At 48.6% G+C, this 23,804-nt stretch overlaps 1 pseudogene; it reads right to left on the bottom strand.

Annotated features, from left to right (window-relative positions):
• Positions 1–14,832: 14,832 nt before the first annotated feature.
• LOC136500240 (wall-associated receptor kinase-like 9) lies at positions 14,833–17,888 on the bottom strand (annotated as a pseudogene).
• Between the last annotated feature and the right edge of the window lie 5,916 nt (positions 17,889–23,804).

Genomic DNA, 23,804 nt, shown 5'->3' with positions numbered 1-23,804 from the left:
GGTCAGAGGCCGTACTACCTGCCGACTTAATCTGGACATCACCAAAGATAGAACAATACGATGAAGGAGAAGCAGAACACACAAGAAGATTAGAACTCAACAGCTCAGAAGAAGTCAGAGTAAACGCTACCCTCCAATCAGCCAGATACCTACAGGGTTTAAGACGACACTACAACAAGAGTACCCATCCTCGATCACTACAAGTCGGAGACTTAGTGCTAAGAAGGATACAAAAGACTGACGGACGACATAAGCTACTCAATCCATGGGAAGGTCCGTTCATTGTCACAAAAGTCATCGGACCAGGCACATACAAGTTAATAACCGAAGATGGAAAAGAAGTCAGCAATACATGGCACATCAGCTAGCTAAGAAGATTCTACGCGTAAAAACAACTCAAGAAAAAAGCAGATGTGCAAGCCACAAGGGACCAACGTTCACAATCGACGAAAACAATACTCTTCAACAACATATGTAGTAGTTTATACTCATGATCAATAAAGATGACATTCATCCACAGCATGTCTTGTCATGACTTTCAACGAGTTGTTTTTCACGAAACAAAAAGCAAAATAGCTGAAAACATGCCTGAGCATTCCGGCCGAGAGCAAAATAGCTGAAAAGACGCTTGAGCCCGCCGATGAGGGTAGCTAAAAGCTAACACCCGAAACAAAAAGCAAAATGGCTGAAAACATGCCTGAGCATCCCGGCCGAGAGCAAAATAGCTGAAAAGACGCTTGAGCCCGCCGATGAGGGTAGCTAAAAGCTAACACCCGAAACAAAAAGCAAAATGGCTGAAAACATGCCTGAGCATTCCGGCCGAGAGCAAAATAGCTGAAAAGACGCTTGAGCCCGCCGATGAGGGTAGCTAAAAGCTAACACCCGAAACAAAAAGCAAAATGGCTGAAAACACGCCTGAGCATCCCGGCCGAGAGCAAAATAGCTGAAAAGACGCTTGAGCCCGCCGATGAGGGTAGCTAAAAGCTAACACCCGAAACCAGTCGACCGAAATTTAACTTCAAAAGACCCTCCAGCTCTTCGTTCCGAAAAGCAAGAGGCTCGGGGGCTACATCCAGATAGGAATACTTTTTCCTCAGAAAAGCACAAGCGCCACTCAAGAAAGCACTCGGATGCCGAAGTTCATCAAGGCAACATTCTATGCCGAGTCATTTTACATAGCGCAGGCGAAAGGATGTCAACGCAAAGATCTACATCTAACAAGTCATAGCGCGGACAAAGCACTCGACGGATCACAAAAGAGGAAGAAAAGAAAAGTACTCGACAAATCGAGGGGCCTCGTCAGGATAACACACAGAGTTGTTTTTGAGGAGCAGAGACGAAAATGGGATAAAGTACTCAGCAAGTCAAGTAACTTCGACCACACCCAGGCAAAGAATACATCAACGAAAATAAAGAATCTTCATTTAAAGAGGAGTGTAATATTACAAGGGGCTGGTCAATCGGATCAGGCATTGTCATCAGGAAGGGAAATATCAATATTTAGACTGTCTACAACCCTACTAGCTAAACCTTCGACCTCAGGCTCCATCCTCTCAACGGCATCAAGGTATTCTTGGCTTTCAGCTTCCTCTGCTATCCTGGACAGAGGCGCCTCCGGAGCAAGGACCTGGACCTGGGCCAGCACATTCTTGGTACATACTTGAGCACACTTCTTCGCGAACTCTTAGAAACGAGTCGGAATCCGGGGAATGAACTGCGCCCAAGACTGCCCATCATCCGCTGGAGTCCGGAGAACATCAGCTACCGAATGAAAAGATTTCCACAAAACGTTCCAATTTTCGGTAGCCGTCGCCAGCTTCCCGGACAAGCCTTCAATAGTTTTTTGGGCCTGCACAAGATCCCTGTCAGCTCCATGCCTAATCAGCTTAGCAAGGGCGAGTTCTTCCTCAGCATGAGTAATTACCTCCTCGGCCTTATTATGACTAGAGCGGACAAGAGCCTTCATTTCATCGATACTCTCCGAGAGCTTCTGCTTCTCAACTCGGAGAACTAGACAAGACACCGAAGAACAAGTCAGCGAAAAAAGAAGTCAAAATACAAGAAGAAATAGGCAGAACCTGCGACACCTTTGCATTCATTCTTCGTAGACTCCACCGCAGCATCTCTCTGCTTCTCCGTCTCCACTACCCGGGCGCGGAGGGTTTTCTCCTCCTTTCGGTGCATTTGACGCTCTGTCTCCAACTCAGCCCGGAGAAGGTCGAGATCGGCTTTCAGAGCGTCCACCTCAGAAGATAGCTTTCTCTCATTTTCAGATGAGAAAAAGAAGCCAGAATGATCACGAGAGAAAGACTGAGCAAAAAGAGGCAAAAAGAAACAAGGCGTAAGGACACAAGAAAAACAAGCACGTAAAAAAAAGAGTGGCAGTAAAACCTACCTGAAGCTTTTCACCAAAAGAAGTCACGAGGGTCGACAAGCTCCCCCAGGCTGTGGTCAGCTCCGATAACCGATGAGTGGCATCGAACTGTTGCACCACGCCACCGGAAAAAGAGGGACCGCCGGAAGCAAGAGAAGGGGAAGGAGAGGCCGGCTGGGGCGAAGAAGGAGCAACCAAAGCAACCTCCAGAGAAGCTGGAGCCAAACCCTCAGAAGGACCCGGCACGACGGCCACAGTCACCTCCGGAGCGGCCAGATCCGCAACTTCGCCAGGTAGCTCCGAAGCCCCCGCAGCAACTTCAGCAACAGAATGTTGTGAGTCCTGAGGCTCGGAACTCGTTGGCACGGCGAGAGGCAGAGAAGAAGTCGATGAAGAAACGAGAGAAGACGAAACACTAAAAGTGATAAAAGGAAGCACCGATGAGAACCAGAAGAAAGAAGAAAGAAACCAAAAAGATAAAAGCCAGGATTTACTCACCCGACTACTTTCTTCTTCACGAAGCCAAAAGAAGGCCTCGCAGGGGGAACCACGACGGTGAAAACGTCCCCGCCACCCGGCGACAGAAGCGGGATAGCCGACAACGGAGCCGCGGAAGAAGCCAGGGCTGGAACCGTGAAAGAACTCCGCACCGGAGGAGCGGTGGAGCTCGGGACAGAGGCAACCAAAGAACTCGACACCGGAGCTTTAGAAGAAGTCGGCGCGGGAACCTCGGAAGAACTCACAACCGACCTTCGATTACTTCAAAGAGTTCAAGACTAAAAGTCAAGACAAAGAAGAGAAATTCAATGCAGCAGGAATATGAAAAACAACTCACCGCCGCATGATGAGGGGTACTTCATCATCCTCTTCTTCCTCAGCCAAGGAAACCAGAGCACCTACTGAAAAGAGAATAAAAAGTACCCGGATCAAGAGAGAGACATGAAAATAAAGGAACAAAGAGTATTAAATGTGCTCACCTAAGAGCATGCTAGCAACGACTGGAGTACCTGAGGGAGTACTTGGTTTGCGAGGCTTCTTGGAGACAGGCAGGCCAGATGAAGACCCATCCATTCGCCCCCTCTTCGGGACACTGCGAGGACCGCGAGGGACTAGACAAGGAACATATTCTTCATATACATCAACAAATCTGGAAGAAACCCCAGGAAGGGCGGTAGAGGTTTGGGACTTACTAATTGCAGAAGTTCCAGCAAGTCTATCCCCAGTCTCCGCCACGGCGGGGAGAACGTCAAGAGGGACCGGGTCGACAAAGTTCCGCCCAAGCTCCTACGAAAAAGGATAAAACACCGAGACAAAGAAAAGCTAAGCAAGAACGGATGCAGCAAGAGTGCATAAAGTACTCAAACAAAAAGATAGACAACTCACAGCTGGGGGCGGGTTGTTGGCTGAGAACTCGGAGACAACAGGAGGAATGACGCTCACTCCTTTCAGCATCTTCTGGAGACGCTCGAGTACCTCCTCACCGGTCAGCTCAAGAGCTGGGACCATGCGTGAAGGATCCTCGGCCCCAGAATACTCAAAGCCAAGATGCTCCCGCTCTTTCAAAGGCTGAACCCGACGACGAAGGAAGCTTGAAACAATACCAAAGCTGGTCAAACCCTACTGTTTCAGCGTGCTAATCCTATCAAGGAGTGGCTGGATCGCTTGAATCTCAGCAGGTGACTCAAGCTTCTTGTCCCATCGGTCATTCACCACAGGACCAGATCCGGAGTGGACGACAAGGGAAGGGATCAAATTGGCAGCGTAGAACCACTCAGCACGCCAATCTTTTACGGAATCGACCAGGTCATAGTCAAAAAATTTAATCTTGAGACCCTGGCGGAACTGAATCCCGCAACCGCCAAGAACGCTGGTTTCTTCACGGCGGGGTTGGGGTTTCAGACGAAAGAAAAAGCGAAAAAGAGATAGAGAAGTAGGGATCCCAAGGAAGGCTTCACAAAGGTGAACAAAAACAGAAAGATGGAGAATGGCATTGGGGGTTAGATGGTTCAGACTAACCCCGAAATAACCAAGAAACTGATGAAGGAAAGCGGAAGCAGGAAGACAAAGTCCGGCGCGGACAAAGGAAACAAAGAGGACAATCTCACCAGGACCCGGAGCCGGAACCCGATGCTCGCCCGGAACTCTCCATTCAGCGATGACTTTGCTTTGGATCAAGCCGTCGCTAACGAGCTCGCACAGCTGGTCTTCGCTTGTTGTTGGAGCCGGCCAAACCTTCTGAGCAGCCCTCATGGCCACAAACTCCTGGTTTTCGATCAAAGAAAGGGACGACTCCTCGTCCACGAAGGTCGCCTGAGACTTGCTTGCGGTTTTCTTCTTTCCCATGAACTGGCGGAAGCAAAGAAGGCACTAGGGAAGAGGAAGCTAGGATGAAGGTGCTCGAGGGACAGCGACGATGACGGCGGCGGATTTCTGAAAGCTAGGGTTTAAAGGCAAGAGCTAGGCAGCAAGGGAAAGGAAGATAAAAGGTCTTTAAATAGATTTTTTTGGTAACAAAAACGGCCCATAAGGCCCGTTAAAACACAATGTGGGAACACAACGGTCCATTTACCGATGCAGCTAAAACGACGGAGGGCACAAATCCACACAACGATACAAACCAATGGGCAGATTTCAGACTTATCCGTCCAGCACCACGGCAGGGTTATCAGATCACTACAAGAACAACCCGCCAAACCAAGAAGAAAGAAAGAAGAAAGAAAGGGCTACCTCACGAGGAACAAAAGAACCCGGTTATGTAAGAAAGAACTCAGTAGACTCATGAACGACAGGGATCACAACAGAGAAGTCAAAGACAACTCAGAAGACAAGATTCGTTACATTACAAGCGACTTCAAAAATAGAAGATTACAAATCTTACAAGACCCAACGAACTCGGCACCACGAAAAGCAAAGTGGCAAAGAGGAACACGGACATGACTAGGCTCTGGAACGACTACGTGTCCCAAATTGCTACTCGGAAGGATAGACCGCCATCAGCTACACTGTTTTCTTCAAAGGACGGACGCAGTGCATCAAAGGTGGAAATCGGCAGCACGGCAGGGCAACATGGAGCAGAGAAGGCCGGCGGGCATCTGTCTACCCAAGACCAATGTGATGCTGGATATGGTGTTGATCTACACCGGACAGTCTCAAGACAGGCGACGAGGATCAACCCAAAACTGCCGGATGAAGGAACAAAGCCCGCATCACAAGACTTCCTCCAACTACCACCACGTACATCCTGGCACAATGCTGTCGCGGGATTAGCCTACCTCTAATCCCTATCACAAGACTTCCTCCAGCCACGACAAGACACACAGGAACTACAAAATATGCTCGGGGGCTGCTCTACTTCACAAACTACCATGTTCACAACCGCGAAGGTTTCAACAGAACGTCCAATGGGTGAAAACAAGCACTCCGGAACAGTATTTATAGACCAAAGGAACGGCGCACATGGACTAGGAGTACCAACGAAATAAGCCTAACAAAGGACATAGTGAAAAGACAGGACTCAATAATGGATGACTCAGGCGAGAGGAAGCAGTACTCGAAGACGGGCATATTCGGAAGAATATACCAACACAGTACAACCCGTGAACAAAAGGCATTTACACTCAACCACCACCGTACAACTACATCTGACAACAACAGACTATCAAAGAATACGCCAAGACCTCGCATCCGAGTTCTTCCTGAGCAAAACAACACGGATATACGCTCGAGGGCTCGGCCAGCATCATAGCTTAATCAACACTAAGCTAGGGGGCTCAGTCTTCATTTTCAACTACTCCCGGGGGCTCGGAACCAAAGACAAAGGACCAAGAATACAAGAAACTCAAGACTACAACGACGACGATACATCAAGACTCTTCATCCGACTTCTTTTCTAAAGAGAAGAACTCGGAGAAAGCACGAGGCTGCGGGATACAAAGCCCCAGAATTTTTTGAAGACAAGAATCTGGACCCTCCAACTTTTGCAAGCAAAAGCAAGAGGCTCGGGGGCTACACTCAGTGAGTGCAATTTTTACGAAAAATAGCACCCACCCAAAAAGAACCCGGACATAAGCTCGGGGGCTGCATGCCGCAAAACTACTCGGACGATGGTTTAAACCAAGACTAAAGGGCCGCTTCGGAAAGATGCCGCAAAACTACTCGGATGACAACATAAACCAAATCTCGGGGACTACTTCAGGACACAAATTTTCAAATAACATAAAGGATCAAGACCCTCCAACTTTTTGTTCCAAATAGCAAGAGGCTCCAGGGCTACACTCAGTGAGTGCGCTTTTTCTTCGAAAAAGTGCACGTCACCAAAAGACTTCCTCAACACAGACCATTTCAAGATGTTATGACAAAAAGAACCCGGAACGAGCCATATTCGAGTTCTTTTTGATAAAACTCCAACGAACAATCAGAACAACTTCAAGACAAGATCCTCCAGCTCCTTGTTCCAAATAGCAAGAGGCTCGGGGGCTACAACCAGATGGATGTATTTTTTCTTCAGAAAAGCACTCACCACTCAAAGATTCCAAGAAGCGCTATAAGGTTTCACTCCAGAAAGCACTCGGATGACATCTTGTTCCTACTCAACAAGACTTGAAGGAGCAGAGCGAGACTTTCAGAGCTCAACCATGAAGTGCTCGGGGGCTTATCGATGCGGGACCCACAGGATACCCCGCAAGAGAGAGAGAAGATCTAGTTCAACTAGGATTCTTCCCATATAATCTTAGTAGCAGAACTATTGAGTAATCCTACTAGGAAATCTCATTGTAAACCGACTAGGACTCTGGCCTCCTGACTATATAAAGGAGGGCAGGGCTCCTGAGAGGAAGACAGATATACAATACAGCATATCACAATCAATCCAACGCAAAGGCTAAAGGCTGACTAGACGTAAGGTTATTACTCGATCTACGATCGAGGGCCTGAACCAGGATAAATCGGCTGTCTCTTGCGTTAACCGTCGAGTTTAGCATACGCCGAAGCCCGAACATACTGCCCCGGGTACCCCCGTGGCAGGCTATCGGTGGTGAAACATCGACAATAATGACAAAATATCGTGGGATTGATACAAAAGGTTTACATTGACTGACGATCAACCCACTAAGACTTCTTTGGATTGAAGGGAGTTCGGATCCCCACAAGGCCAAAGGTCATCATGGACCAAGTCATATCGGCCCGCTGATAGAAGTGCATCGGGGTACTTTTTGTCCGAACAAAAGGGCGTCGCCTGAATGAAAGGGCATTCCATTCCTTTGTTTACCCTACGTGACTTTGTTTTAACTCCCGATCGATCGCACCCCGCCATGACCTACGGTTACGAGCAGCCAAGCCTCGCGGGCCATGCTCAGGTTCTTAAAGTTGCAGCCTACGAAATGAACGGGCAGGTGCAAAAAAGAAAGGATGAAAACAAAGCTATGCTAGGATAAAACAAGGAAACGGATGGGACAAGCTTCCCCTTATAAAGTGATTTCATCATGAAAAGGAACTGATGTATACATGAATACAAAAACTATTCACATGGGGGCTCCCCCATGAACTTAACGGTTACATTTGTTGACCAATTCTACTCTAAATGCTACTATGGCCACCCGGCGGCATCGGCCGACGGCGTGAGCCGCCAGACATAACTACTACCAGGGTTCAGGCCCAACCATCCACCAAAAGTATGGCCACGGCACATGCCAAAGAAGAATGCCAAAGCAGTAAGCTATGGATGCTCAACAGAAGAACATGGAGCTCCAGACTTTCTCATGCAGATGGGGCAGGTCCTGGACGGGGACGCTGCCCACCGAAGTATGGCCGCCATGGCTGGTGGATGTCGTTGATGTCTCATCAAACTTTATGAACTGGCTGACCTGAGCGGCTACAAGGGTGAAACCCCCATCGGCACAGTCCTGAGCGGCTTCCCCTCCGACAAGGCTCACACAGAGAAGATTCATCGGGAGAAGCCCACGTACGGCTCCATCCCGATGAAGGCCTCGCAGATGGTGACAAAGCCGGCGACGTGCAGCACCCTCCAGTGCGCCACCTCCTTCGGCGGAAGCAGCCCCTTCTCGGTGAAGACGGCTAGCACCATCTCATCTACGTTGGATAACCTCCAGCTCGACATCGCGCTCTGGATTCACGAATGGATCTGTGAGTTCTCCTCTCCCTCACTTTATCCTCACTCACTTAGGAACCGTCGCGACGCACGAATGTACTCGGTGAGAAGGAAGAAGGAGGAGAGGCAGTGGCTCAAGAATAGGCGAAGGAACGGGACGAGAACCCTCTCCCTTCCCCTATTTAAGCAGGAAACACAACAGTTGGAGAAAGGCGAAGGATTGGGGCAAAAAAAACCTCTCCCTTCCCCTATTCAATGCAAATGGGAATTCGATGGGACGCGTCCTAACCGACGGGACACACCCTGCTCGACGAAACGATGCCTGGTAAAACGAGATGTGGCCTAGGCATGGCCCACCACTACCGCACGCCGGGCATGGAAAACAAAGCGCAGCTGCACGCAGCCGGCTCTCTGCCTTCCTAGGCAAGACTTGGAAGGGCCCAACAATAGGATCTCCGCCCAGGAGAGATCAACGGGCCTCCTGAGTCGATCGGACGGCTCAGGCGAACACCGAGGGATAGGTAAGGAGCAGAGGGAAGCCCCATGTGGGCCAAGCCAACTCCATCACGAATGACGAACAAGGGTCCCGGTCGGACATATCCGATAGGAGCCCCTAAAACCCGTCACTCGAGTCATCAAGGTAACTTTACCAAAGACTTTTATTTTATTTATTTTACATAATCATTCATTCATCATCTCTCATACACGCATTCACACATTCATCCATGCATGCATTCATTCATTCATCCCATGCATACAAGCATCGCATATGAAGTTGATGCATCACAATGCTTCGTGTTGCGTCACGAAATGGTAGTTGCCTCATTCAACATGAGCAACGACCAACCGGGGTTCGAAGGCCGGCCCTCAAAGGGTTCGAGGCCGTCTCGCATCAAACAGAGCCAGGGGAGAAAAACATAGATGAGCCCTAGTGGCCCTCGCCCGGTCTGCTCAGAAGTGGACATGGACATCTCGACCTTTCTCGTTCGATCCTAGCCTCAAGCCATGCCCACAGAATCTCCATCGAGGGGAGGCCAGCGGGCCACCTGGGTCGGTCTTCGGAATGACCCGGGCATCTGTCGGGATACGGGTTAAGGAGCAGTGGAATGCCACATGAGGGCTATGCCGACCCCGTCATGAACGACGGACCCGGATTTCACTCGAACATACCTATTAGCGAGCTCACCGAGCGCGTCACTGGAGCCATCGAGGCAAGCGATGTTAGCTCAGCCCTCTGGTTGTGGAAACCGCGGACGGGGTAACGCATGAAATTCAACCGAGCCCAATGGGGCTCGGGGGCTCGGGACGCCCGATCCCTCGGCTACGCCTTGGCTGTGCCTGACGCCTAGATCCGTGAGTCCGCCTTGCCCGATCGCTCGGCTGTCCCTCGGCTGCACCCAACGCATGGGTCTGTGACCCCTAACTTGCCCCATCCCTCGGCTACGCCTCGGCTATGCCAGACGCCTAGATCAGCGAGGACGCCTCGCCTGATCCCTTGGCTGCACCCGACGCATGAGTCTACGACCCCTAACTCGCCCCATCCCTCGGCTACGCTTCGTCTGCGCCCGACGCCTGGAACCATGAGTCCGCCTCACCCAAACCCTCGGCTGTCCCTCGGCTGCACCCAACACATGAGTCTGCAACCCCTAACTCGCCCCATGCCTCAGCTACGCCTCGGCTGCGACCGACACCTAGATCCACGAGTCCGCCTCGCCCGATCCCTCGGCTGTCCCTCAGCTGCACCCGATGCATGGGTCCACGACCCCTAACTCGCCCCATCCCTCGGCTGCGCCCGACACCTAGATCCATGAGCCCGCCTCACCCGATCCCTCGGCTGCACCTGATGCACGGGTCTGCGACCCCTAACTCGCCCCATCCCTTGGCTATGCCTCGGCTGCACCCAATGCCTAGATCCGTGAGCCCACCTCGCCCGATCCCTCGGATATCCCTCGGCTGCACCCGATGCAGGGTCTATGACCCCTAACTCGCCCCATCCCTCGGCTACGCCTCGGCTACGCCCGACGCCTAAATCTATGAGCCCGCCTCGCCCAATCCCTCGGTTGTCTCTCGGCTGCACCCGACTCATGGGTCTACGACCCCTAACTCGCCCCATCCCTCAGCTATGCCTCGTCTACGCCCGATGCCTGGATCCACGAGCCCACCTCACCCGATCCCTCGGCTATCCCTCGGTTGCACCCGACACACGGGTCCGTGACCCCTAACTCACCCCACGCCCGCTGACAATACCCCCAGATGATTCTTCCCGAATCATCTGGGGCTCGGGGGCTACACTCGCGGGTGCGCTCGCGTGCACCCGCTGGCAAAATAAAAAATTCCCCCACTGTCTCCACAAAATACCCCTAGATGATTCTGCCTGAATCGCCCGGGGGCTCGAGGGCTACACCCATAGGTGCGGTCACACGCACCCACCATCGAGACAAAAAAACCCTAGATGATTCTAACTGAATCACCCTGGGGCTCGGGGGCTTCTGTCGGGTTCATAAACCCGGGGTCCCTAACGGGCCTGCTCCCCAGCAAAAGCTCGGCCCAGCAGATGATGTTGCAGATGACGCGTAACTCCTGGGCTGGCACAAAAACCTAACGACTGGCTAGAAGGACGATCCAGTCTCTGACCGAAAGGCCTAGCCAAGGAGGAACAACGCTCGCTTCCGACCAAAAGGCCTGGCCAAGGAGGAACAGTGCTCGCTTCTGACTCCGACCCACTTCTCCGACCGGAGGCCTGACCAAACACTTATCTCTGACTCTGACCCGCGTCTTCGACCAGAAGACCTAGCCAACGCCCGCCTCCACGCTCCGACTCCGACCCGCTTCTCCGACTGAGGATACACCGAACCCCTACTCATAGCTCTTCTCCGATCGGTGCAATCGGAGCCGACTGGGACCATCCGACCGAGGACGCCCGCTCGGTAAGAACCCAAGAAACAGGTGGAGCAAGTAAGGTGGGACACTCAAGACAACCGCAGTACCAAGGACCATACCCTGCACACCTATAGGACAGTACTGTCAGACCAAGTCAGAAGGGTGCTCTACAACCTTCTAGACATGTCAGAACCCAAATAGTGTTGAGGACGTCGACATTTGCCCTACAGTGTTGAGGGCGCCATCAATTCCCATACCAGGCAAACATGGTAAGGCCCCCACATGCATCTAGGCATCCACAGTGTTGTGGGCGCCGGCATTTATCTTACCTGGTGAGCACGGTAAAACCTTCCACATGCGTCTAACATCAACAGTATTGTGGCGCCTACAATCATCTTGTACCCGACGGCGTGGGCAACAAGACTTAGTAGCACTCTCTCTCTCTTGTAAGGCCGCTCCCTTCATCTATAAAAGGAGATGCGCTCTCTCCAAAAGGAGGATGAATCGATTGACAGACGATCGACTCACACGATCCATTCCAACTCTCTCTACTAGGCTTTAGAACTCAAAGGCTCTAAGGCTACACAGAGCATACGCACGTAGGAGCTCCAGTCACTCTCGACGCTTTGACCAGAGTCCAACCAGACCTCTTGCACCCCCATCTTACTCCTTCTCATTTGTAACCCCACAACAAACTTTGAGCACCTAGGCTCAGGAATAAAGTCACCGACCGACTCAAACTGGACGTAGGGCACGTTGCCTGAACCAGTATAAACCCTGTGTCATTGAGTGCTAGGCCACATCCGATCATAACATACGGCAAAACTACAAATATTTACGTGTTGGTCATTTTCTGCACCGACAGACGTCCATCGGATCTGGCCTGCCATGGCCGGCGAGGAGTCTTGGGATAAAAATCCCGCCAGGCTTCTTGCCTTGGGCCGACGACGGTGGCGCGCTAGTGTCATCACCTTCTTGGAGGCGTCATCAATTTTTGCTCGTCGTTGGGGGTTGCTGGGGCACGGGTGCCTCTCCCAACGAAGTTGGCATCCATGGATGCCATTCCCTTGTTGAAGGCTTCGTTGTTGCACTCCGCCTGCTTCTCCCACGCCGTTTGCCGGAAGTCGCTCCTTACTGTACTATGCCTGTGTTTGCCTCATTCTACTCTTCGCATCATTCTGCCCTGCCTCAGTTGATGTTGCCGTTGCAGTCGCTCGGCTGGTCATAGTGGCTACTTGGTCGCTATTGATGTTAAAGCCGTAGTTGCGTGGTTTATAGCGGCTACCTGGTCGCTGTTGATGTTGCCGCTGCAGTCGCTCGGTTCACAGCGGCTACCTGGTCGCTGTTGGAGTTGCCAATGCAGTCGTTCGATTGTTCACGGTGGCTACCAGGTCGCTGTTGTCACCGTTATCTTAGTTCTTTCGGTGGATGCTTTGCTATCGTGGCTTTACCTTCTGAGTGAGCAGCCTTTGCGTTGAATTTTTTCTGCAGGTTTAGTCGTCGATTAAGTCTGTGGTGAAGGGTCCTCTCCCTTCCACCTTTGTTGCTTGTTTTCTTGTTTTCTTGCATCGGGTGCTTGTGGGTCTTGGTAATCTTGAGATTATCGGGATGGCTGTTGTTGTAACTGTTTAACAACCTCTACTTCCTCTTAATGAAAAACAGGCTATATGCCCGATCTAGAGAAAAAAAAAGAAAGCAGATTTATGCTGATGTGTTACGTACTCTTCCCGGTTCAAAATGTAAGGTTCGCGAAGAATCATGGTTTCAAAAGGAAAAGATTTAACATGTGCATGGTCGAGTGTTTTAATTGTGTTTTTTTGGTTCAAACCCGTGGACAAGCTTTACACAGCAAGCTGGAAGATACATGTAACCGCCTCACGTACGCTAAACGGGAATCAACACTAGACTAGTCTGGCCCGTAACAGCGTGGGTTGGGCCGTCTTATTTGAGCCTGGCCTACGGTCTGCCGGCCCAAGGACCTTGGAAGCCTCGGGGTAAGACTTGAAGCTGGCCGGGAGCCCGGCATCACACTGCAAACAGCAAACGTGGTGGGCCGGTGGCTTAGGCTTCACCGCTTCAGCAGACCGATGTCGACAACGCGTGGGCACAGTTTCAAAGCATCATCGGGGATCTAGGCGTTCTTCCGTGCCTCCACCTTCACTATAGTCGGTGACGGAAGAACAAGTTCTGCTGGAGCAACATGTGGATTCCTTGTTTGCCGCGAGGCAGCGACCCGCGATGCTAATGAATTGGCAATTCGCGCGAGACAGCGAAGCTGAGGACGTCCGAGTTATTATCAATCTGACAACCGTACTGGAGATCTCTTGTCATAGTCGACACCAGCCTGCTGTGAGAAGTAGGAGGATTCGAGCCTCCATTCTCACACCAAATCACAGCAAATACACAACGAAAATCTCAGAGTTTTGACCTCTCACAAGAACACCTAAGGGAAGGGGAAAACTTAGAGAAGGATGAAGCAAGAGGTGAGGGAGATGGGAGCTCTCTTATTCTATTTAATAGGGCTATTACACAATTTCAGTTTTGCTCTTAGATATTTTTGAGTCAGAACCACTTAACCCGAGGGCACTATGGTCCAACCCGAGGTAACATTCAGCTGACGGCCACCGCGCCCTTCATGAGATAGCTTCGCCTCAACGCGAACTCCTCGATGCCGCCACATGCCGTCCGTTCCTCCTCGGAACCTCCGCCCGGGTTTTGAGGCCCAAACCCGAAAACCGTCCACCCGGTGGTTTTGAGGCTCAACCCACCAAACCGTCGGCGAGTAGCGTACTCCATATGCATCTCCCGCAACTCGACGCGTGTTACCGCCGTCCTCATCCGGCCGGCCACCAAGTCTTCCTGAGCCTCGCTCGACCGTCGTCTTGACTCGGTCAACACGGCCACTCCCATGTACACTTGCACTTGTCGATGTCCCCAGATGTCAGCCACCGCGGCTAGCCACCCGGCCTCCTGGTCCCTCGGTCCAAACCTCACGTTCGTCCTTTACCGCTCCCGGTCCATCGGCACGGCACATACCTACTTGACCTTCACCTCGACGTCGACCACCGCCTCCGAGCTCCACACCTGCGCACCACAAGCCATGAGACATGTTGTACAACCCAACTCACGCCATGGTTAGCTCACCGACTCAACCCAAGACGTAAGTCACGTTAACAATCACTCATCACCAATCCAAACCGCAAGGGCACATATCAACCTTGTGTTCGCACTTGCTGACAGCAAGATTTCCTCCTCCATGTTGTACTGTCTACTTGCTCCAATTACAACCCCTCGAACGGGCAGTCTGGCACGCAACGAGTTGCAATTTCACGCCCATCATATTTCATTGATGACAACAGATTATGTGGAGTAGTAGGCTTCTTAGTTCGCAAGTTTTCTAGTGCCATCTCCGCTTCTCTCATCGTAGGCCGGCCTTCCCCATTCAGTTCGGTGCACATTGCCGCTAGCGCAGCTACTTCTTGGACTTCACCATCTCCCTCTTCCATGACTTGTGGATCTCGTATATCAACCAAGTCACCTTCTGTGAGTAGCGAGACAATGTGAAACAAGACTGTCACTGCTTTCGAAGTTATAGAGGGATAGTTTCTTTCTGGTGAGCAGTTCGACAAGGAGAACACCAAAGCTAAAAACATTGCTCTTATCTGCTAGCCTACCGGTGTACAAGGCCGGTCCTTAGCTTTTTTGGACCTAGAACGAAGCTAAAATTTTGATCCTTTTTATATGAACATGATAATACTACCCATTGGTACTAGGTACACACATATACAAATGTTAGTAATAAGTAGTTAATTGAATGCAAAAACAATATTCATATAAAATAATTTGTATATACATATTAAATTACCTTAAAAAATTCATACTCCCTCAACCTCTCATTGACATACCTCCCATCTCTAAACCCATCGTTCCCCAATGAACTCTTGGATTTGTTAGAATTAAAAAGCTTACAACAGAAGCAAAATGCTCTGTCCAAGTGTTTGGAATAAACTAACCATTTTCTATCATATACCTCTTCCTTGCTTGTTTTTCTAGAGTAATAGGCATAGGAAAAATGTCTATCATTAGCATCCTAAGAGAATTCAAGATTCTCTTCTCTTATGGTCCCCTTCTTAACTAATGTATCCCTTGCTTTGTTAAAAAAATTAGAGAAACAGTTAGTAACTACAATTTAATAAAATAGGGATCACGTGAGAAACAATTAGTCAATTAAGCCCGGTTCGTTTGAGCTTGTTTGGCTTATAAGCCATGGCTGAAAGTACTATTGACTGATTTGGTGTGAGAAAGAAATATTGTTCGTTGACTGATAAGCTATGATTTATAAGCCAAATACGACCAAGCGAACAGACTGCAATAACTAAATTTCAGATTCCATACCTGACGCCTAACAGGGAATTAGGGATTTAGATGATCAGGAATCAGGATTCAGGGATCAAGTCACGTGAGGGCCCTTGCTGCCAGATGCCGCATGGCGCCTGCCTCTGCCTGTTCGCTTCGCCTCTCTGCTCTGCTACTGGAACGCCGCCACCCGCCAGGCCCCTCACGCTCCCACGCCGCAAGCGCAGGAGGAAAGCGGAAGGTTGCGTGTTGCGTCGCGACTCGTGCGGAGCGGTGCTGCGGGCGTGATCACGGTCATAGGAAAAGGGTGTCGGAGGATCTCGTCATCTCCTATTGTTACTAGTGTATATGTATACATACCTGGGGCTGGGGGCGCCATCATTTTCCTGGGCCTGGGCTGTCCATCCCTACCGGGCCGGCCGGTGTAATAGTACATGAGATCTAAATAACCAAATGTTTCCTGTACAGCTGTAGTCACTCCTGTCTGGTTGATTGGAACGTACCTTGAAGCTCCAAAATCCGACACTTTAGCTGTTAAACTATCATCGAGCAGTATGTTAGAAGACTTAATATCTATGTGGAATATTGGCATTGAACTATCCGAATGTAGACAGGCCAGAGCTCTAGCAATTTCAAGTGCAATTCGTAGTCGATCGTCCCATGATAATGATAACGGCTCTTCAACATGAAGATGGTGAGAGAGTTTTCCATTGGCCACGTTGCTGTGGTCGATTTGAGAAAGAATTGCAACCTCATTTATGAATTGGTTGATTTCTCGTTGCACCACTACTTTTGATTTCTTGATGGCCACTGCATGTAGGTCTAAATTCCTTTGTACACAACGCCATGTCCACCACCACCAACCTCGTAAGATTTGTCAAAACGGAGTTACTACCGCCCGGACGTCTGGAGGTTTGTTTCCATTGGATGCTAACGTTAACGTATCACAGACGGTTTTTTTCCATCAGACGACCACGCCTACCCTGCGCGCCTGCTATTGCTGTGCGCCTTTCTACTGCTGCTACACATGCGCGTGCCTCCCCGCTTTGTTGCTGTGCCTCCGCCTGCACTCGCTTCCCGTGCCTGCTAATGAAAACACTTACAATATGAAGCACTTGCTGCAACATAAGTCTAAAAGAGGTAAAACATTTGGAACATACGCTTGCAACATATGTGTATAGCCACTAGAACATATGCAACATCCAGAGAAAAACTTGCAACATACGTCTGAAACAGCTGAAACATTTGAAACATACACTTGCAACATACGTCTGAAAACAACTGAAACATTTGGAATGTACTCTTGCAACATACATATATAGCCATTGCAACATGTGCAATATTCCAATATACTTTTGCAACATTCAAATGAAACACATACAACATTCAGATGAAACATCTAGAACACTTGAAACATACGCTTACAACATGTGCTTTCAACACAATGTACCTTGCTGCTTACGAATGGAGGCTCGTCGTTGCGGAGCTCGATGCTAGCGCGGAGGTCGGCGACGATGCATGGAGCCCACTGGTGTGGTAGCGGCGCGGGCAATTCACCGGCGGGGCAGTGTCACACGAAGCTCCTCCCCACGCCTGCTTACTGGAGCATCCATCGTGGAGGCTCGCTCGCTGGGTGGAGGCGGCCGCGGCGAGCGAGCAGCGCGGTGGAGGCAGCCGCGGCAGGTGGATGCCGCAGTGCAGGTGAGCAGCACGGTGGAGCGCGGAGTGGGGAAGGCAGGCAGCGTGGAGGCAGAGCACAATAGATAGATTTTTTCGGAAGGGGTGTGGACAGGAGCGAGCAGACGGCGTGGTAGCGAGTGGGGAAGCCGCGTCTGTCCGTTCGGACACCTCACGAGAGCATTACCGCTGTCAAAACTGTTTGTGGCCTTCTCCAGCTCTGCTAATGTGATAATCATCCTTTCACCAATACCTGCATTCTGTGATATTAACTGCTGCAGTAGCAAACCATGGTTTTGATTGAAATATCTTTTGCTTTTTCGGCCTTCCGTAGCTTAATCTTACGTATTATGAAGGGGCCACAAAAGGCCAGAACAAATAAAATTGAGCCACAACTGACTATCAGGCCTATGGTTGAACCTTTTTTTTTTTTTTGAAAAAAAGAGAGAGTTAAATATGAAATATACCACTCTTACCTAACGGTAGGATGAGCATTAAATATTGTTAAAGAATTCATTATGTATCAATTTCTCATGTATAAAAGAGACTTGATAAAATTAGTCCACCTCAACTTCCCAGCTTCTGCAAAACTTAGGTATATACAGAACTCATGAAGTTGGTATATACAAAACTTAGGTAATCCATGATATAATTGTCACCTGGAGAGGAACTCTTGATCTTGATGTATCCCTTCTGTGAAGGGGTTGCCATATGTTCCATCAGGACATTGACAATGAAATGTTCCAGGCATATTTAAGCAGGTGCCGTAGCATGAGTGGAGTTCCCAAAGTGCACACTCATCGATGTCTAAACAAGCAAAAATGCAAAACCATCAACTAAACTGGAAACTAGACTGGTGAAGTAGTTTTGTCTCAAAAACATTAATAAACTAGTACACACCTATGGAAGATTTATGCTCTGTTCGCTTGGCTGCTGTTGGCTGATTTGTTATGAGAGAAAAATACTGTTTGTTGGTTGAAAAAGTACGGCTTATAAGCTAAGCGAACCAGGCCGATAAGCAAGCATTAAACTGTCACCACATCAATCTGAAATCATTTCAGATATGTGCTGTAAGGAAATGAAACTATATTGCTTTAACGTGTACATCTTTGCACCCATCTTGACCTTGATACCCTGCAGACCAGGGGCGGACACAGCGGTAGCCATGGTAAACATAGCTTGTATAGTTTTCACAAGAGCTGTTTACTGTATGTTGAGTTGCTGATCATCCAGTCCAGCAAGGCTGGGAGAGCATAAACAGTTTCAAAGATCAGGTGTGTGACATTGTAGGATCCCTCCTCAGGTATGTACACCGAAGACTCTGCATCAAACTCAGAAATATTACGCCTTGTTTAGTTCCACCCCAAATTCCCAAAAAGTGCTACAGTACCTATCACATCGAATGTTTGCGGCTCGTGCATGGAGCATTAAATGTAGACGAAAAAAAACTAATTGCACAGTTTGGTGGAAAATTGCGAGACGAACGTTTTGAGCCTAATTAGTCCATAATTGAACACTAATTACCAAATAAAAACGAAAGTGCTTCAGTAACCCCAAATTCCAACTTCCTGGAACTAAACACACGCTTACTGAGCGGTTGGACGAGGATGCTGTAGGAAGTATAGCCTTTCGGGATTGATGCACTCCAACAGCCAATTCCAGAGCACTCATTGCGCATTGGATACTGAAAAGATTGTTTTTTTCCCAGGGGCTGGTGGACAGTAAGTGGCACAGGCATTTACAATGCTGCCGTCCTCTCCAAGGATGTGTCTGATTAGTTCCTAAAATTTTGCAAAATTTTTCAAGATTCTTCGTCACATCGAATCTTTGAACTCATGCATGAAGCATTAAATATAAATAAAAAATAAAACTAATTACACAGTTTAGACGAAATTCACGAGACGAATCTTTTAAGCCTAATTAGACTATGATTGGACACTGATTATCAAATAACAACGAAAGTGCTACAGTACCATTTCGTCAAAATTTTTGCTAAGGCCCGGTTTAGTTGCCAAAATTTTTGGCAAAATGCAACGGTAGCATTTTCGTTGTTATTTGGCAATTAGTGTCCAATCATAGTCTAATTAGGCTTAAAAGATTCGTCTCGTGGATTTCGTCTAAACTGTGTAATTAGTTTTATTTTTTATTTATATTTAATGCTTCATGCATGCGTCCAAAGATTCGATGTGACGGGGAATCTAGAAAAATTTAGCGTTTTGAGGTGGAACTAAACAGGCCCTAACTAAACAAGGCCGAGGACTTGATGTTGTGGCAAGACAGCACCAGGAACCTGTTCTTATCTGGAGAGACAAAGAACGGGCCACCCTTTCTGAGGCCAATCTATCCATGTGTGGTACTACCTCCCTCTCTTGTTCGTCATGTCATCTGTAGCAGCATTAGGAACCGACGATAGCACGATGCCTCTGCTGTTGTGGCGCACCGCGCCACTGGGAATGGATATCCCAAGGACCTCCACCGTGCCATCGCCGAGGAATAGCTTGGGTGGATTATGCGAGTGATCACAACTGAGGTTGAAGCCAAGATGGTAGCAGCCAGGCTCAATTCCAAAGGGGTAGGAGATGCTGATATTGCCACAGTGAGTGCTGCAATTAGCTATTTCTTGCCCCATTTCACCTGCATGCAACAGCTGCAGCAGCACTGCTGCACCCACAGCCACCATAAATACAACTCTCCTACTCGCTAACTTCTCCATACATCCAACTGCTGAGATATTCATAAACTGATTCTGATGAACTGATGATCATGAATTTTCTCTGATCTCCATTCTCCAAGCTATCAAACATTACTCATTTCTTGCCAAGTATATGCTCTACCCACCGTGTGAAATTTACATGGAATTGGGAAAACATCGACATGGCTACATTGACTTGGCCTGGCATGGAAATTTGTGTTCTACTGACCACCCACAAAACTTAGAATACTACCTTCTCTCCGGAGAGGAAGACAGCCCATGTCTCATCTTCTACCACCTAACCCCCTGATTAGAACAATATACTCTACTTTTCATATATGATAGTGCTCAATTTAAAAGATGAGAGCAGATTAGAATTGCACAATCAACAGACATTAAAATGATGGCATTTGAAGGATTCCAAAGCGCGATGGGGCCACTATAGATTTATTACTCAGCTTAGGTTATACTTTTCAGCATGTTCCAGTTTCTGGTCAACAAAGGATTAAAGGAAGCACATATGACTAGGAATTGTAAGAGTCATAACAAAACAAAAGTGGAAAAGTGTCTCACTTGGAACATTGCATAAATCTAAAATAAAAACATTTTTTATAGCAAAAGGTTTTGCTCCAGATTTATATAGGAGTAATGAGAGGTGACGGGACTGCCCAGGCTATTTGTTATGTTATAGAAAAATGTCAAACCATGTTGGAGAAAAATGCGGCAAACAACGAAACCTTCTTACACCAACGAGTTCCGAGTTCCGAGTTCCGAGTTCCGGCAGATGGCAGGATGGCGCCATGGCGGCGGCGATGTACGCTGCTCGGTGGCAGCCTCGCTGCCCCCAGCCCAGATCCTCCGCGGACTGACTCGCCAGATAGAGTTCCAGGCACGACAGCAAGGAGCCCCCAGGCATGCCTTCCTGAATCGCTGCGTGTCCCCACTCCTCAGGAGCCGCCTCCATTTGCTGGCTGCTCTCGCCACTGTCGGCTACCGCGGATGCGATGCAGTGCTCAGGAGCCGCATCCATTTGGTACTGTAACGGAGCAGCACCGCGGCCTCCATCGGCTCTCCGGCGAGGCCGCCGTCGCCGGGGCAAAAGGCTGACTGATCGGGGGCATGCCTTCCTGAATTCACCCGATTTGTTTAGCTTATAAACCGTATTTTTTCAGGGATGAATAATATTTTTCTCTTACTTCTCGGTTATGGCTTATTAGCTAAATGAACCGGACGTCGGAAGGACTATTTTGCAAATAATCAGGATTGTTAAAAAAAATGAGAGGCTTGTGAGCTGGTGACGCAGGGTGTTCATCCATTCCGGCCCATAGGCTCGTGAGCTGCTCTACATCCTGGGCCCTGGCTTGGCGGTTTGCACCTCTCGTGGCCCGTCCTGGCCACCGACGCCACGCAGTTCTCGCCTAACGGTCTCGTGCCCTCACCAGTCACCACCGTTCGCCGTTCGCCCCATGATAGAGAAGTTGTTATTTTAAATAACTTGATAAATTTTGACTGAAACATTATATCATATTAATATTAGTAATTTAATTTTAATCACTTTATCATATATAGAACAATACTATAATCCTATGACATAACAAATTTAACATGTTCAGTACCTAGGTGCAAGCTGAGTTACAACTTAACACGTGGAAAACAATATTACTAGAATCTAAACTCCTTTTAATAATTAAAATTGAATAAAAGATAAAATAATGCTAGAGTTTCTACTTAACATTTTAAAAAAAAGTTATAACAACTTGATTAAAAGTTAAAAGGTAAGCTATAGATTCATGAAGTCACAAAAAAAGATGCAGCAAGAGTTTGTATATAAATACTAGAAGTTCTAACTAAAGCTGCCTAATGGAGCATCTACATTAATCCTCATGAGACACGATAAGAAAAACAAAAGATAGATCTTAGAAATTTCACAAAAAATTGAAACATTTGACCATCAGTTTGATATAATAATAACTTCATCACCATTTATAATACAGTTATTGTATCTATTCTATTTTCTAAATATAACATAAAGTAACACATGACTCTAAAACCATGATCAACCTAGCACTAGCGGTTCTCATGATTAAGATCAAGTTCAGCAAGCACAAGATCAACAAGTGGCTAGTCCAACTCAAGCGATTCAACCAAGTTATCACCAAGCTTAAGCAATCAAGTGCAAATTGTCCAACCGGATATCCATCCAGCAATTGCAATGCACCATCTATTGGATCAAATTGTTGGTGATTTAAGAAGTGGTGTTCAAACAAGACCAAGGCTTGTATCCTTTTGTGAGCACTATTCATTTATGTCTCTCAGTGAACCAACCAAGATCGATGAAGCTTTGAAGGATGTTGATTGGGTCAAAGCTATGCATGAAGAGCTCAACAATTTCACAAGAAATTAAGTTTGGGAGCTAGTTGAGAGGCGAAAGAACTACAATGTCATTGATACCAAATAGGTATTTAGAAACAAGCAAAATGAAGATGGCATTATAGTGAGGAACAAAGAAAGATTAGTGGCTCATGCCAAACATAGTGCTTAAAGAATCACTCGGTGATTAGTGTAGGTGCTTTGTGAAGTGCTTAGGCTAGTTAGACCATGGCTAAAAGCGCTTGCTCTTGGTTTAGGCCTAGTGTTAGTGAGGTTTGCATACGTCTTGCTTACTCGGTGTTGCGTGCACCATTGTTATGCTTGAAGGGGCCTATAGTCCTGAGAGACTTACACCCACCGTGATTGTGGTGTGGTCGTCATCGTGTATATATAGAAGGGAACAATGCCCATGACATTTTGTCCAGAAACTTGATAGTGAAGATGGCGGGGAGTGGTTCGTGGAGAGGCCATCTTGGAGATCCGCTTGCACATGGGGAAGGCCCAAGGGCGATCAATGGAGTTACCTGACCAGGAGCTTGACCCCTGTAAAGGAAAAGATAACTTTGGGTTGCCTAATGGTAGGTGTTTGAAAGAAAAAAAATAGACAAACTCGGTTCGAAACTAGTACAACTATTCCCTAGCAATAGCGCAAGAAAGCTTGTTGGTAATCTTAACAACCGTAGATAAATCTGCAAGTGTACGGATACCACTGTAGCTTTGACCCTAGAGTATTCCAAGGTATCGAATCCACAAGGAATGTGTGTGTACTAGTTAAGAATCAAGAACGACCAAAGAAGGGATAGGGGATACAAGTGTAGAGGGAAGAGAGGGTCATTCTAAGGGTTCTGGATCACTACTAGATAGTTCGAGCTTTACTATAATGCTTGCTTTGGTGAGACAGATCCAACAAGAGAGTGCTATGCTCTCTCTCATTTTTCGATAGTGACATGAAACCACTCATCGCAATGGGCAATGCGTGTCACTGTCTCGAGCGGTCTGGCGCCATGGGCACGGTCACCGTGTGGCCACCCCACGCTACGCCCAAGGTCGCGCATGGCCGCCTCTGGCCTGGCCAGGGCTCGACTGCCGTTGTCCCGTCGCACGGAGCCGCTGCTGCTGCCGCCTGCCCCGTCCTGCGCTACGCTGCCGTCGCGTTGGGTCGGTCGAGCCACCTTGGCTTGGCTGAGGCCGGTCGCAGAGGGCCACTAACCCCATCCAGTGCCCATTGCCCTGCCTCGTGTTGCCGCTCTTGATGCCACCGCGGTCGTGCTGCTGCTGTCCTCCGTGCCGCATCGTAGCGCAGCCGTTGCCGCTATTGTCACGTCACCGCGCTGTGCTGCTGCTGCTGC

Source organism: Miscanthus floridulus, chromosome 13 (genome assembly GCF_019320115.1).
Source record: "Miscanthus floridulus cultivar M001 chromosome 13, ASM1932011v1, whole genome shotgun sequence".
Classification (NCBI taxonomy): domain Eukaryota; kingdom Viridiplantae; phylum Streptophyta; class Magnoliopsida; order Poales; family Poaceae; genus Miscanthus; species Miscanthus floridulus.
This window is presented reverse-complemented; position numbering and strand designations above follow the sequence as displayed.